The 15,417-nt window shown below is 38.8% G+C and overlaps 1 long non-coding RNA gene across 1 annotated transcript; it reads left to right on the plus strand.

Annotated features, from left to right (window-relative positions):
- The first annotated feature begins 239 nt into the window (after positions 1–239).
- Positions 240–8,095, plus strand: LOC120552518. Its single transcript, XR_005638023.1, has 3 exons — positions 240–491; positions 5,360–5,420; positions 7,856–8,095. It is a non-coding gene; the product is annotated as an uncharacterized LOC120552518 (long non-coding RNA).
- Positions 8,096–15,417: the final 7,322 nt, after the last annotated feature.

The raw sequence follows: 15,417 nt of genomic DNA on the forward strand, positions 1-15,417 counted from the left end.
TATTGGAACTTTAGTGACTAATTAATGTAGTAGACTACATAATTAAGGTTTTTAATATATCTTAAATTGTTCTAAAACAAATGGCAGTTTTGTCTAAACAAACCACATTAGTTGAGTTTAAAAATTGTATCAAATTATATGTTATTGACAAGTGAAAACAACATGTGCGACAAAATGTGACCAGTGTGTGTTTTCCTCGTGCCTGACTACATTTGATACCAGTGGCCAGCGCGCGCACAGACTCATGCGGCTCTATCTTGTCAATAGGCTGTAACCTTCCGACTCCGCTGCCACTGAAAACTTTTTAGCTTTTATGTCGGACATTAATGAGATTTTCTGCGGGTTTCCTCCCCTCACCCTCACGTCTTTGCTTGTAACGGACACATTTCCAGTCAGCAGCAAAAGAGGCAGCGCGCTTACGGGTCAGAAGACGTAAAATCCATGGTTATGGACAGAGACTTGTTGCATGTGGGGACAGTAAAACAGTAAAGGTAGGTAGAAATGAGACGACTGCAACTGCGTTTTGTCTACTTTTCTGTTATTTCTCTGTTAGCTGTTTCGTCTCAGTTAACAATTGTTGCCAATTTGTTTGCCATGTGTTGTGAATTGACAGCGTGGTATTGAGCCATTTCCAATATGGGCGGGGACAGCTAGCAGCACTATGAATCATAGCTCTTGTATTAGCTGTGGCAGAGGGATCAGGTCCGGACTGATAAATTAAAGCTGGGTAAATTAATGCTTTCATAGGACTAAAAACGTAACTGTAAGTCAATTTATTTATTTTAGTTAGTTAAAAAAAAAAAAAAAATTTAATTGTAGTTTAGTTTGTAAAGCCTTATTTAAATTTATTTTAAGTGTTTACCGTGTAAAGCATTAGGGTTATTTTCTTTGGTACAGTCCATGCATTGCCTTACAATAATTGATATGTCTCAAAAAGTAATCAACACTGTTTCAAAGTTTCATGCTACATAATTCAATTGCTGTTCCATAAAAACAACTCTTTTGTTTACCATACAGGAGACCAATGAGTGTACTTGCATTGTGCAGTATTTTGTAACGTGTTGTCTGACATGTTACCTTTATAGCATATGCTGTAGGACTAACGTGCTTTCAGTCCCAGAAATAGGATGATGCAGGTAGTTCAAGTTGCATACAGGACATTTATCAAAATATCATTTGCCTTAAGTTAACAGCAGTTGTACCTAGGTTTTGCTCTCATTCATTCTGCCCCAGGCTACAGTCATTTTTCTGTCTAATTATTTCCCTTTTCACTGTGCACCACACTTGACAGTGATGGATAGCAGGTTAAAAATGGACATTTTCTCCTCAGTTAGTGTATGTTGGATTGACTCAAGCATGCATGGTGTTCTTCCCTCAGACCAAAGGACCTTGGAAAGATTGTGTTCCCCTCTGCTTTTCCCATTCCGATATGATACAGTTTGTCTTCATTTTCCTCTGACTTGGACTCATTTCCATGATATATAGCCAAAGCACATCATCAAGACAGAAGTGTAGGTTATGTCAAAGTTATGCCATCATGATTACAGTCTAGGTTGCAGACGCAGGCCTTCTACCAGTACAGCAGTACTGAATAAGCATCAACTGTGTAAAGATGGTGGTTCCCTGATTGGATGTTTTTCTTAGTCTCACCGAACCAAGTTGTCAAATATCAGTAGTCCTTCAGTGTCTAAATGTCAATTCAAGAAGCTGCCATATTTATGCACCTGGTTAAATGTTATGATGAGGTCAGTGCTGAGGATTGGCTCACTTCTGACTAGAGGTCATGCATGGGTCCATGGTTGCACAAACCATGTGGTGCAGTAATCACAATGGTAGAAAAGTGGAACAGGGTACATAGATGATGTTTGATTTGTCTGTCTGTCTCATCCAGTCTCCATGTTTTTAATGTAATCTTCATGTTGATAATCAGAATTATTTTTTATATTTTAGATTGCTGTGTACAGACATGCAACATGTGATCAAGGGGCAGGATTATCTGCAAAGTTAGTCTTTTCCCCACTTGAGTTCTACTAATTAGGGCTGCAACTCACGACTGTTTTCATTGATGATTAATCTAATGATTATCAATTAATCGTTTAAAAAAATGTCCGAAAGTGGTGAGAAATGCCCATCACAGTTTACTAAAGCCCAAGGTGGCGTCTTCACATTGCTTGTTTGTTTTAACAGACCAACACTCAAAGAAATTCAGTTTACGATCACACATGGCGTTTTTCCATTACATGGTACCTGCTCGACTCACCTCGACTCTACTCGCCTTTTTTGGTTTTCCATTACGAAAATAAGTACCTGGTACCTGCTAACAGGTACATTTTTTTAGTACCACCTCAGTCGAGGTTCCAAGCGAGCTGAGGCGATACCAAAAGGTGACGTGAAAACCTGCAGACTACTGATTGGTCGGAGAGAATCGTCACTAGTCACTGCGTCATCATTGCTAACGACAGACGGGTGTAGTGAACAAACACGCCGTTTTTAAATAGTTTAGCCAGCGGTGTTTTTTTGCTGTTGCTGCCTACCGCTTCTTTTGAAACAAAATGTGTCTTCTGGCTGTGGCAACAACAACAACTCCCCTTCGACGTTCTATGTGTGTGTCGCGTTAGGTCACACGCTCGCCTCACTCATGAGGCTGTACTAAATCTGCAATGGAAAAAGGAGGACGGGGCACCGCAGCCGAGTCAAGCAGGTACCATGGAAAAACGCCAATAGGACAGTGGCTCCCAAACTGGGGGGGGTGTCCCCCTAGGGGGCCTGATTCGTCTGCCAATCTCCCAGTTGAATCAAATTGTGTCTCATTGAAATCATTACATTTTAAAGCTTTTTCTTTTCTTAGGGTGATCTCACATCCTCTGAATGATATGTTTTATGGACATATTTATTGACACTGGAATATCTTGTTTTGTTTTGACCCAGTTTCTTTTTGCTGCATTTTGTATTTTCAGTCACTGAACAGAGATGGAACAGCTGTGGTCTAATGATTCACGTTTAGAATTAATTCCGTTTAAAAAAAAAAAAAAAAAAAGTAGTGTGGTAGCACAGCAGGAATACTGCAATGTATCATGTCTGCAGCAATGAACAGAACAAGTTTTATTCACACATGTACCAGATTCCCTACTGTACTGTACATGTGCTTCACGTTTACTTTAAGACTTGACTTCAGAGGAAAGTTCTCCAGTCTGTTCTCCTCACTTTTGAAGTTACATGCTCCTCCAATTACTGGGGCCATGCAGTCTCCCCTATGGTGTCCTTGGACAGCTCTTTGAGTGCCTGAAAATGTTGCGGACCATTAATTCTGGATTGTCTTCATCTGTTTGCATAATTTTCCCTCCGTAACCATTTTCCTCCCCACATTTTCACAGTCGTTGCTCTCAGGTTTATTTTTTCTCTTTTATTAATGTTTAAGTCTTCAAGAGATTTGAATTTTATATAATTTCTTCAATACCACTGACAGTTGTTAAACTTTTACACCAGACTGTTTTATGGTATACAGCCTGTCAGCTGTGTACTGTACACAGCATGTGTGTTTTACAGCCTGCGTGCTGATGTTGCCTATTGAAAGTCTTCACCTGCCAGCATAAAGGTTTACAGATGTATTCAATGATATTTTCTGTTCTCTTATTGGACTTTTCAAGGATATATAAAGACATAGACACAGCAGAGCAGTCAGTTAACAGAAAATCAATTTTGTGTAAAGAAAAGGGGTGTTTCCTTTTACCTTATGCGTTTTTTAGTTAGACTAATTTGCTGTCAGGCAGGAGGTTGTTTTTGCAACACAGGCAGACTCCAGAAACGAATTTATCCAAATAACCAAGTCCTCCTGGGCAAAGGAGGTTGGGACACTGAAATGGCCCTGGTAGGCAAAGCAGCCTTTTGATGTCTGGAATGTTTTGGCTGACTTAGAGCAGGCGACTGGAGTGGAGGGATCATTTTCACTGACCCATGGGATTTTTAACCATTTTCATATACTGAGAACAAAACAAAGTGAGGAAAAATGCCTGAGCTGATTTGCATCGACTTTGCTATCAAAAACTGAGGGGGAAAATGAAGTGAAACTGATTTAGGGGATCTTGAGTTCTTTTAGGACATATTTGTTGTCACAACATCATTCACGCTAACATGTTTTCTTAAGAGTTTCCAAATTGTGGGGCGCCTGGTTAGCTCACCTGGTTGAGCGCGCGCCCCATGTACAGAGGCTCAGTCCTTGTCGCAGCGGCTGCAGTTTCGGTTCTGTCCTGTGGCCCTTTGCTGCATGTCATCCTCCTATCACTCCCACTTTCCTGACTTAATCTGTCCTATCAATAAAGGCAATAAATGCCAAAGGAAAAAAAAAACTGCATGTTTAAAGAGTTTTCAAATTGTTGCTATTTGGCTTGGCTCTTGGAAAATTCAGCCATATAATAAAAATGTCTTTCATTAATGCACTCTTAAGTGCTAATTAGGTGATCATTTGGACTGCAGGCAAAGAAAATACACTATACTGATTGTACACTTCCATTGTATAAAATGCCTCATTAGATGCATGCACTGTTGGTATATAATTTGTCATATCCAATATTTAAAAAATCACCACAGTAGTTACATTAATAACAATTAATTCATTTTTAATATGTTGGATCCTCTTAGATACTTTAATTACAACAACTAAATGCTATGCTTTTATTAAACAAGCCCGAGGAAAGGGAAGTGCAGGAAACCAGGCGGTCTTGAGTAACAGGGCACTTGAGCTTCCAGCGTAATAAATAATTCACAGGTCCTGTGTGATGAGCTGCTGAGGACAGAAATCCCTAATGACAGCTTTTTATAACCTATGACTCAGCTGGCCATTATGCTTCTGACATCCTTACACAGACCACATTCCCTTTGCATGCTCAGTGCTCACTCTTCTCTCACTCCACACTGCTTCGCCTACAGCATTGACAAAAAGAAGTTATATTACAAAGTACTATATGCAGTCTCTTAATGAAAGAAATTGAATGGAAAACATATTAAAATTAAATTATTGCATGTTGAATGTTTCACTTTGGTACAGCACATCCATGCTGTACAACTGTTAAGGTTGTTCCTGAACAAAATATATCTATACTAACTTGTAAGAGCTGCTTTTGTTTTGTTTGGCAAGTGTCTTTTCCTTGTCATTTCTCACTTCCTTTCCAGAAATGCGTATTTAAAAAAATTAATTCATCAATCAGTCTCCATGTCTTCCTTCTAAAGTAGTTTGTCAAGTGTGAAAAATGCTGAAAATGTGGATTACAGTGATTTTGATTGAAAGCATGTGGAAGGTTCACCTTTTTAAAATGTGTGTTGCAGGTTATTAATTTCTCTCCATTGTCATTTCCTTTGTTAGGTCCATGCAGGAGGGATTGGGCTCACCTTATCGCCTGCTGCTACTGCTGTGTATGTGTGAGGTAAGAGACTGAATAATTGAGTTCCTCCAGTCTGCTTTAGGCCTGTGACTGATCAAGTGTTCTACTGTTTGATTGGCATAATGGCACCATACCCCCCCAGGTAAGGTCAGTCCGAGCAACATCTGGGTCTATTATGCATTATGCAACTCCCAGTATGAAAGGCAAGGCCTCATATGGTATTGGTTGATATCATTATTGTTATCATTTCCAAACCCCAGCTCTCACTAAGAATAGGTGGTTAATTTTAGATACAAAAAAGATCCAATTACTCAGGCCTTTGCTTGTGCTTGTCCCCCGAGTTAGTGCAGGGAAATAAATCTGGTGGCCTTGATTAAGTACCTGACAATAGAGTTAGCACAGCACTAGTGGTTTATAGTAATACAGCGGACATGGGCAATTAGGCCCACCGAGTAATTTACAGTACTGCTTGCAGGTGGTGACCTGGTATGAGCTTGGGACCACCTCAGTAACAAATTAGATCGTATAGGCAAGCAGAGTAGCAGCTCTGTAGGACTTCCAAATAAAGCAAAGCAATCAAAGATTATAAAAAACTTGACGCATATTTCAAATTTGTTATGATTTTGTTCTTGTGTAAGGAATAACCTATGGCACTGGGTTTTTCATCCTTAATTTTCTGGAGAATGAATGATCACTTTTATTCGTTGTTGATCTTTTTACGTCAGCGTGGACCGCTCTCCTCTCACTGCTACCTATTAATTATGAAATACTGTAGGTCTTGCCCATTTCATTTTTACTACTTCTTCCTGCTGAACTTGGTGTGAAAGGCTGCTGTTCTTAAATAGGTGTATTAAAGTAAGAGTGGGGAAAGTTCCCCTAGCACCCACTCTCTCAGCATGATGTCACCAGAGTCAAAAAGGCACGGCTGAAGAAAAATAGCTCGTTTCACACATGATAGACACCTTAACACATGGCGCAAATGGAGCGGGGCATGTGGCTACTTCTTTTTACTACAACTCGACACACAGCACAGGCCTTCATACACACAAATTCATACATTCATACAGTAGGTGTATTATGATCGTTGAATGGACTTAATCTAGTATTTAACATTTTAGATATATTTGTACAGTATGTTATCCTAAAATGAAATTTGCTGATGATCTTGGTAATTAGAGTATGATGACCCACAATATAATAAAAGTCCATGTGCTAGATTATCTTCTTTTTTATATAATATGTTATACTCTGCAAGATCCTCTTAATACTTAAGTTTATTTCTATACCATCTATTAGATACTGCTTTTATCATTGTACTGTACTATACTGTGTGTAACAGTGAAGAAAAACAGTGCCCTCTCCTGCCTGCCTGCCTGCCTGCCTGCCTGCCTGCCTGCCGTCTGTTGTGTCGCCCACAGATTGAAACATTACTTCAGGTTTTGCTGTAGTTTACAGTGTGCAGACTGGTGCTCTGTGTCTGTGGCTTATCAGCCTCTTGTACAGGTCAGCAATTGGGCTGAGTGGCAGGACCCCTAGAATAACTCTGACCACCAGTATCCCCACTGTCAGCACATAGGCTTTAGTGTGAGCTGAAATCCTCAAGGCCATCACAGTATGTATGGTGGTTGCCTTGCTCCCCAGGATGGACCAATACTGGGCTGGTTTCCTCAGCAAGCCTCTTTCATTTAACAGAAAACATGTCCTGTGCAGTCAATGCAGTTTCTTCCTGTGGAGCTCCTGATAAGTGTTTGACTCGGCCTCTTATTTGTGTTTGTGGCCATACACTACATTTAATTTAAATGTACATCTTTTTGATGATGAATAAATCATGACGTTAAATAAATGAATAGTCTATTATTATTCATATCTCATAAACAATTGTTATGTTTAGTCTTTTATTGCTAGTCAGAGCAAGCGCGCTGCTACATGGGTGTGGAGGCATCCATCCATCTATTTTTATGTGTGTCATTCATTCATGACAAACACCCTGCAAATAGGGAGAAATGCTAATTGGCATAAACTCCAATGATGTAAGCAGCACCACACACCACTAACAGCTGTGTGTGGTCCACCAATGCTTGCACAACTATTTTAGAGCTCCAATCCAAAAGAAATAAATGGTATACTTGTGCTACACCTGCAATGCAACTTGCTCTTGAAGACAGATGATGTGAGCAGCAGAACATTTTCTTTTTCCCTTGACAGAGAAAGGATTAGTTTTGTTGAGCTCAGCTATTATTTCTGTGACCCTCTGTCAAAACTAATACATGAGCAATAATTCATATATGAAGCCTGTCTTTCATGGGATGATTGCCTTTTCTATTTTTGATAGATAATGTGTGAGCATTTGTTATCATTCCTGTTTATTTTTTTATTTGTGCAGATGCTTTTTATAAGACAATAATTGAATACGTTCTAACTAGGAGTGCTATTTCCATTCACCCAATAAGGAAATGTTCTTTATGCTATTTCCACAGATGGAAGTGTGAACTCCTTGCTGGACTACTGGAACAATATTTAGCATTTCTGCTACTGATGTTTAATCTCTCATTAGCCTTTAGGTGACATGAAACAGCATCAGCCTCAATCTTGTGTTTGCCAATCACAGGCAGGTTGAGTGACAGGCACAGAACAGCACATCCCTTATGTAAACCTTTCCTCTACCACCACGAAATTAGAGTGGCTGTTGCTACATGCTGCCGCCTCCTGCTTCTACACAAATGAGAAAGTAAGCACTCCAGTTCAGAAGTTCACATTTTGGATGTGTGCCGGAACTACTTAAGGCCAGTGACGTTTTTCAAAGGGAACAGGTGGTCAGAGTGACATAATTCTGGCTCACTGTTAAGATCCTTAGACATTAGGCCCTGTTGCCCTGCCAGAAGTGTTATTACTTATTACAACATATATAAGCGTGAGTTTATCTGACTTGTTATTAATATGATCTGATAAAAATGTAAAGACAAAATTAAGATACTGACATGAATATGTTTTTACACCTGCTTCTATACTTAATATATATTTCTACAAACAAACAAATCACATATGTATGCATGCACCCATCTTTGACATGTCTCAAGGCTTGGCTGAGAAAGCCATTTATTCTTATACACTGTTAACTACTGGCACGTATGCTTTAGAGTGGAATGCCATTCAGAATGCAGAAAATATATTTAGTTCTCGCCAACAGACAGCAAAAGGCACCAGTGGGTCTAGCCCGTGTGTGAGAACAGTTATTTCCGTCGCAGTATGGACTTTCAATTACTGTAATCCGCTGCTTGACTCCTTCAAGAACATCAGGGCCGATTAACTATGTAGATACATCAAATGTGATACTGATGGTACATATCATAAATTATGAAAACTGTTATATTTGACACAAAATTAATTTTCTGTATAATTTGAAACAAGGGTGTTAGTTTGGGAATATATTACAAATTAAGAATTTACTCTTGCCTTGGTTTCTATCCCGTACTAGTGTTAATTTTGTCACCTATTTTTTATTTAGTCTTAGTCTTGTGCCAAATGTCCTTGTTAGTTTTAGTCATATTTAGTCATTCACATTATCTTCTTTTGTTAGTCATTTTAGTCTAGTTTTAGTCAAAAGAGAACTAAATATATCTTGGTCAAGTTTTAGTCAAAACATTTTAGTCTTTTTTTAAATAAATTATTTCTGATAACCATTTCAGTCAAATAGTTATATAAAAATAAATTATATAATGTTATATAAATATCGAGCCTCTTCCTTATTTCACCAGTAAATTTCTGTTAAATGACAAAAACAACTACTGGATGGGAAAAGGGTATTTTACAATAACTTTTAATGCAGCACGAAGCTGGCGAGTCGTATTTCAAGTGAACACAACATATGTGTTGTTTTTCAGACAACGGCAGCTACAGACTGTCGTACGTTTCAGTGTTGGAATCCTACACAGTGAAATACAGACAAACTTTTACACCATTTAGCTGTCAGCATTTTAACCGTATTTACTGCAGCTGCTAGCTAACGGTAGGCTAACGTTACCTGCTGCCAAGTGTAGTGTTAACTAGCGTCGTGTGCAGCGATGTTTCGGTTGACTCTAACGTCCGTTCATGAGCATCAGAGAGAAGGCATTTAAGTGGCACAGAAATCCGTGTTGCTATTCGGTCCGGTACATAACGGTCGTTAAGGCACCGTCGGTGCCGTATTAGCACTGGGTATCGGTACCCAACCCTTGTAACAGCTAAATATTCTAGCTCATGATGAAAAAGTAGAGATGATTGTAGACGAAAATGAAGAGAGATTTTATCTTAGTTTTTATTTTATGCAAAACATTTCAGTCTCGTCTTTTTTCGTCAACAATAATGCTTGTTAATTTAGTCTTAGTCAGCGTTTTTGGACATTGGCGCAGTCTCGTCATCGTCTCGTCTTAGTCATGGAAAAAACGGTCGTTGACGAACATATTTAGTCTCGTCTCGTCTGACGAAATTAACACTATCCCTTACCCTTCATCCATAGCTCAGTTGTTACTATAACACTACCTTATAATGTATGTGGAAGCAAGGAAACTGGAAATCAAATGTAAATTATATGCTTTCCTTTGGTTTGATAAGAAATCGTTGCATCTAAGAGTTAATAAATGTACTGTTTGACAGTTTTGAGTTATTATGAGTTTCTTTAAGCCCATTAATAGGTAGGTGCTTATGGACAGTGGAAATACCCCACAGCTGCCGTCTGGCTGTTGCTCCATATGTGATCCTCCTGTCAGACCCTCTGAAAACTCTCAAACTTCACTACCATGCAGACACAATCTCTATTGCAGCCATACAAACGTGTCCAACTAAAGTACTTTGTGCATAATGAATCCACAGATATTCTGCTTTTTCTCACAATTAGATTAATATAAAACATTGTTGACAGTCCATTAGTGCTTAACATGCACTTACTGTATGTAGTGATGCATGGTGTTGAAAATGCATTTCTTTAAGCTATTTCTACTATTATTGACATTTAGGGTCACTAAACATTCTGCATGGTTTTATTTTGGGAAACCCTGTGAGGTCTGTGCTTATATTTGGTGGAGGTTTTACCTAAAGCTCGGCAAATCTCATGGCAAAGCCATGTGATTCAACAGGGATGAATGGAGAACAATGCCTGATAAGTGAATTACCTACCTGGTAGGAACACACAAGGGCTGTGTCCTGAAGCTAGGCAACTGGCAGGCCCTCTGTTTGTATTAGGAAACAGTTGAGCAGCTCCTGCAAACACTACTTATCCTGTTTAATTGGTGTGTAATTCCTGCAAAGTTGTCATACATGTATGTTTTTCTTGTCCTATCCAAACAGTAGAGGGTAGTGTGAATGATCATTGAGTGCTTAAGTGGGGGCTTCTCTAGAAGGGCAAATAATTGGTGGTAAGAATTGTTTAGTGAACCTTAAGTTGACAAAGTTGTATTGTTTATCTTGGCGTAATCTGAATAACAGAGTTAGACTGACATAAAGTAAATTATTTGTCTCCTACTAAATTATATTGTCCAATGCCAGTATATTTCCGACTAGAATGTTTGAACAAAAATCGTACAACTTATTTGCTGCAAGTCAGACAACTAATTTCACTGACTAGTCATTAAGTTTTTTATGATTGGATAAGGCATTAAGTTTATTATAATTAAGAAAATAATTATGCAAATGAAATATAAATAATGTTTCTAATATAACACAGAAAGCAAAAATTACCTGTTAAAAGCTTGACATAAACATGTTATATACATAATGGTCAAACTGAAGCATATTGAGCACAATCAAATTAAATAGAAATATGGATTAAAACCACTACATTTTTACACATACTGTATTTGTTTCTCATAGCACTTCAGCTTTGGAACAAATTCCGTCTGGTGTGACTAAAATGATGAAAAATTCATGTCTTAGTCATATCTCTGATCTGCTGCCATGAGTGAACAATACCTTTACCGTCTGTCAGTACTCAAACTTTTTAAATGTCCTGGAGGAGTTCTCGTTCAAGTCCCAAACCTACTGAGATCTCTAATGAAGGCTTTACCTTCCAGGCAAGCATATTTCTCCGAATGACAGTAATTTACATATGATGTATTTAGAGAAGAAGAGGGCAGGCTAATTCTATTTAGAGATTTTCCTTTGTTTTAGGAGTCATTAGCAGCTAGCTCAAATCTAATTTTTACAATTTCATCAGGCCATCTTGGAAAGCCTCTGTGAGCTCATCAGAGAGGAGCATTTATTGCTAAGTGTTCTCTATTGCATTAGCACACAATAAAGCGGCCAGGGACTGCTACAGACGTTTATGTGGAATCCAGTTAACACTCCGCCAATTCGTTTTTTATTGGGACACAATCAATTTTTATTCATTTTAAAGCCAGAATGCTTTCTTTCATTGTGTGCCTACCCCAGCTTATTATGGCCTAAACTAATTACTCAGTTGTTTTCACAAAATGCTAATGTTTATGTTAAAGATTTCCTCTTTGAAATGCAGGCCTGGCGTGCATATACATAATGAGAGATTTTGTACGTTCTAATGGAAGTCTGTCACATATGTTCTTCATTATTACACACTTCCCACAATGTTTTTTTATGCATAATAATTGCATTCATTTAATTTGTAGAAGTCTGGCAATAACAATAAAGTCTGAGTAATAACATAGTCTGGCATATTGAAGGGAGTTAAACATAATGCAGCTTTTGAGAATTTGTTACCTTTCTTAATCCAGTAGATACACTACACATCATAGTGTGTATATATCTTGAATATGTACATTTGACATATTATTGTATTTAGAACTTTAAGTAAATTTATTTTGGTGCTTGTGTGAATAGCCAAGAACTTGATCCATGTGTGGTGGAATAGTAGCCAAAGACGTCTCAATTGGAGCTTGATGTGTGCATATTCACTGCTGTGTGATAATTAGAGTGCTTAAGTGCTCCTGGAGACAAGACAAACCCAGATACCTTCTTCCTTTTCAGCCCCTGCTCTCATTCACCAAGAAGGTCTTTAATGGCTCCCATTTGACTCTGATATAATTTTGTTTGGTATCAAATGTACACCTTGTACCCTTCACCATTTGCACTGAAGCACGTTTGACCTGAACTGTAATGTAGGCAACAGACATCAAGTCTTACTCGTTTCCCTTCATCCTCCAACCTCTAGCCCTCTGCTTCTTTCCCATCAGTAAAATGCACAGGCATCCTTTATTTGGTATTGCATTTCAATATGCACAAACAAAGAATATTCATAGCTGCATCCTCAAATGACAGTCAGTGACATTGCTCGGCGTACAGTAAATGTGTATGTGCTTGCGTGTGTGTGGGCTTTCTGTATGCGCGTGCAGATATTTTTCTATTCTAGTTTTAGGAGTTGTCCTGCAGTAGGCTCTGGAATGCTTTCAACACATTGATGAGATGACAAGTTATCATTGATCTGTCCTTACTTAGTGGGATCCATTAAATAATGTATGGGCTCCTGTGCATTACCAGTGCACTCTCCTGTCCTCGACCCATTAGAGGAGTAGGGCATGGGGCCCTAGTGGCTCCAGGCCCTCAGAGGTCCTTGGGCTTTCATTTAATTAAATTATCCTATAATGAAAACTCCCATAATGAGATTAATTTTAATTATTCATCAGCGGCCGATTTGAGGGAAAGGCTGCATTAACAATGCATGAAAGAGCTTAACATTTTTCAATTCATCACCTTTTCCTATTGTTAAAGGTGCAATTTATTAAGTGCTCTGCAGCTGCTAGAGGTGATGGTGGTGGAGATATGGGCGACCAGGCTCAGAGGTCAGTCAGTAGGGCCGCTAAAGTGCTTGACTGTCATTTGATGATGTGCATTATTTTACTAAATTAGCAACACCACAAAACGTTTGGTATTATGCATTCCCTGGTGTGTTTACATACATTCATTCATGCTTTAGTTTTCATAAAAAAGACTTGTCCACTTAGTGAAAAAGGAGCATGTCACTGTTTGGGCATTCCTCACATATACAATGATGTTCTCTTTAGTTTCTTAAAACTTGATGCATTTTATAATAATACCTAAAGGCAGAGAAGTAATCAAAATTCTGCCTGTAATTCTCTGCTGATGTTTGTATACCTCCATCAGGTTGGCATGTTGATTCCCCTTGTGTGAGCACATTAGAAGACGTTGGTGGCTGGCCAACAGAAGAGGGGAAGATTGTGGACTGTCACACAGTGTGAAATTGTAATTAGCTGGCATGGAAGTATTCTTATTTGAGTTCTCGGGCAAGAGAGATAGCAGTACAGTTAAGATATGTAAACTGATACATTGTTGAAAACAATTACCTTTTGTGATTTAAATGAGCACATTTCACATCTTCCAAATTTTTGTATCAACTGACAGAAATATAGGCAGGCAGAGAAGTGGCCTAGGGCAAGAGGCAAGAATGTCATTGGAATGGTAAGCCGAGTGCATTTATCAGGCCTTCATCAATAGTTGATTAATAATTCAGGCAGAGTCTGGGGCTTCTTTAGGGCAGGGTTTCAGCTAGCTTGTAATTTTGTAAATTGCATTGTCATCATGCAATGGATGGGCCAGGCAGCTGTGAGAGTCACAGCTGTGAATGTAGGTTGGCCTTTGGGATTTTAGTAGCAGGTACAGGAAGAGTTTAATCCAGATGTGGTGGAGTTTTAGTCGGGTATCCACAACAAATGCAGTCGGGAAACAAAGGGCTTCCAAACAGGCCCAGAGAGAAACGATAGAAAGAAAGTTGAAAGCACCTTGCTTGCCAAAAAAAAAAAAAATAATAATAATAATATATATATATATATATATATATATTAAAGCTTCTGATGTGCACAAATAATCTAAAGCAGACCGAGAAAAGGACGAACATTTATGGCTGTTACATGCAGAAAAGCATGTTTCAAGCTCAGCACTCTGGGCACAATTGTAGTCAAACAGATCCATTGCTTTCCACTTAAGCTTGGCTTCAGGATTAACGATATTACCAAAGTTGAAATTAAATTAAATCTTCAGATAGTGGCTTTTTGTTAAACCACCAGTCCTGTCCTTTGACAGATTTCCCCCAGATACTTCCCTTGCCTTACAGAAAACAAAGCATTCTTTCCATTGTGAGTTCTTCAAGGTTCCTTGGCCCAGGTGCAGTGTTAGCAGAACAGCCTTGGCCAGTGAATGCGCAAACCCGTCAATTACCCCAAGCAAGCTCTCTGATAACTCCCATTCAAAAAAATGAGCCCTCTAATTGCCCTGACCAGTATTACCTGTTTTGCCTCCAAAAGTGCACTATTCTTCCACATTGTTTCCTAGGCAACTGGAAGTTTTTGTGACCTATAAAAAGTTGCTTTTCTGTAACTGATCCGAGGCTAGGCGGTTGTTTGTTTCCATGGCAGGCTGTTGAGCTATTTATAGGTCTATCTAGCTGGTACGAGTAGGCACAGAAAGCGTTACCAACAATTGTATTCATTCATTTAAAAGAGAAATCCTCTTGGGCTTTGGATTGACTGAAAGTCAACTAGAGAGTTGACTGGATGTTTTGAGAACAGAAAACACCTGGGGCTTCAGCAATTGAGTCACAAAGTCAAGAAGAAGAAGGCTTCACACTCTTCTCTCATTTTCCCACTGTCTGCTTCCCCCCCCCCCTCAATGCAGAAGTGGATCCTAGTAACAAAACGTAATGTTTATTTTGGAGTCGGAGGCAATGCCCCGGATGACCGGAATTTCTTTGTTGTGGTTTTGTTTGTGTTTTTAAGCAAAGACGTGCAGAGCTGCTGGTATTGATGATTCATATGTTCATCATCGGAGGTCCTCGGCAGTTCATCACGCTTCCACTCACTGTGTGCAACTTTAGCAAAAGGTTAATCAGGGAACCCTCCATAAAAAAGTGATAATTTATCACTGATTCACAGGGCTGAAAAGGCATATTAATTATCAAAGGTGTCAAGCACAAAGTTCAGAAGAGATCTCCCTTAAGGCATTTGGCAGCTGCATCAAACTTTACTCAAATTTCAAAATCTGTCTCTAACTTTTAGGTCTATTCACTGTATATACTTCACAT

The sequence above is a fragment of the Perca fluviatilis genome, chromosome 22, assembly GCF_010015445.1.
Source record: "Perca fluviatilis chromosome 22, GENO_Pfluv_1.0, whole genome shotgun sequence".
NCBI classification, from domain to species: domain Eukaryota; kingdom Metazoa; phylum Chordata; class Actinopteri; order Perciformes; family Percidae; genus Perca; species Perca fluviatilis.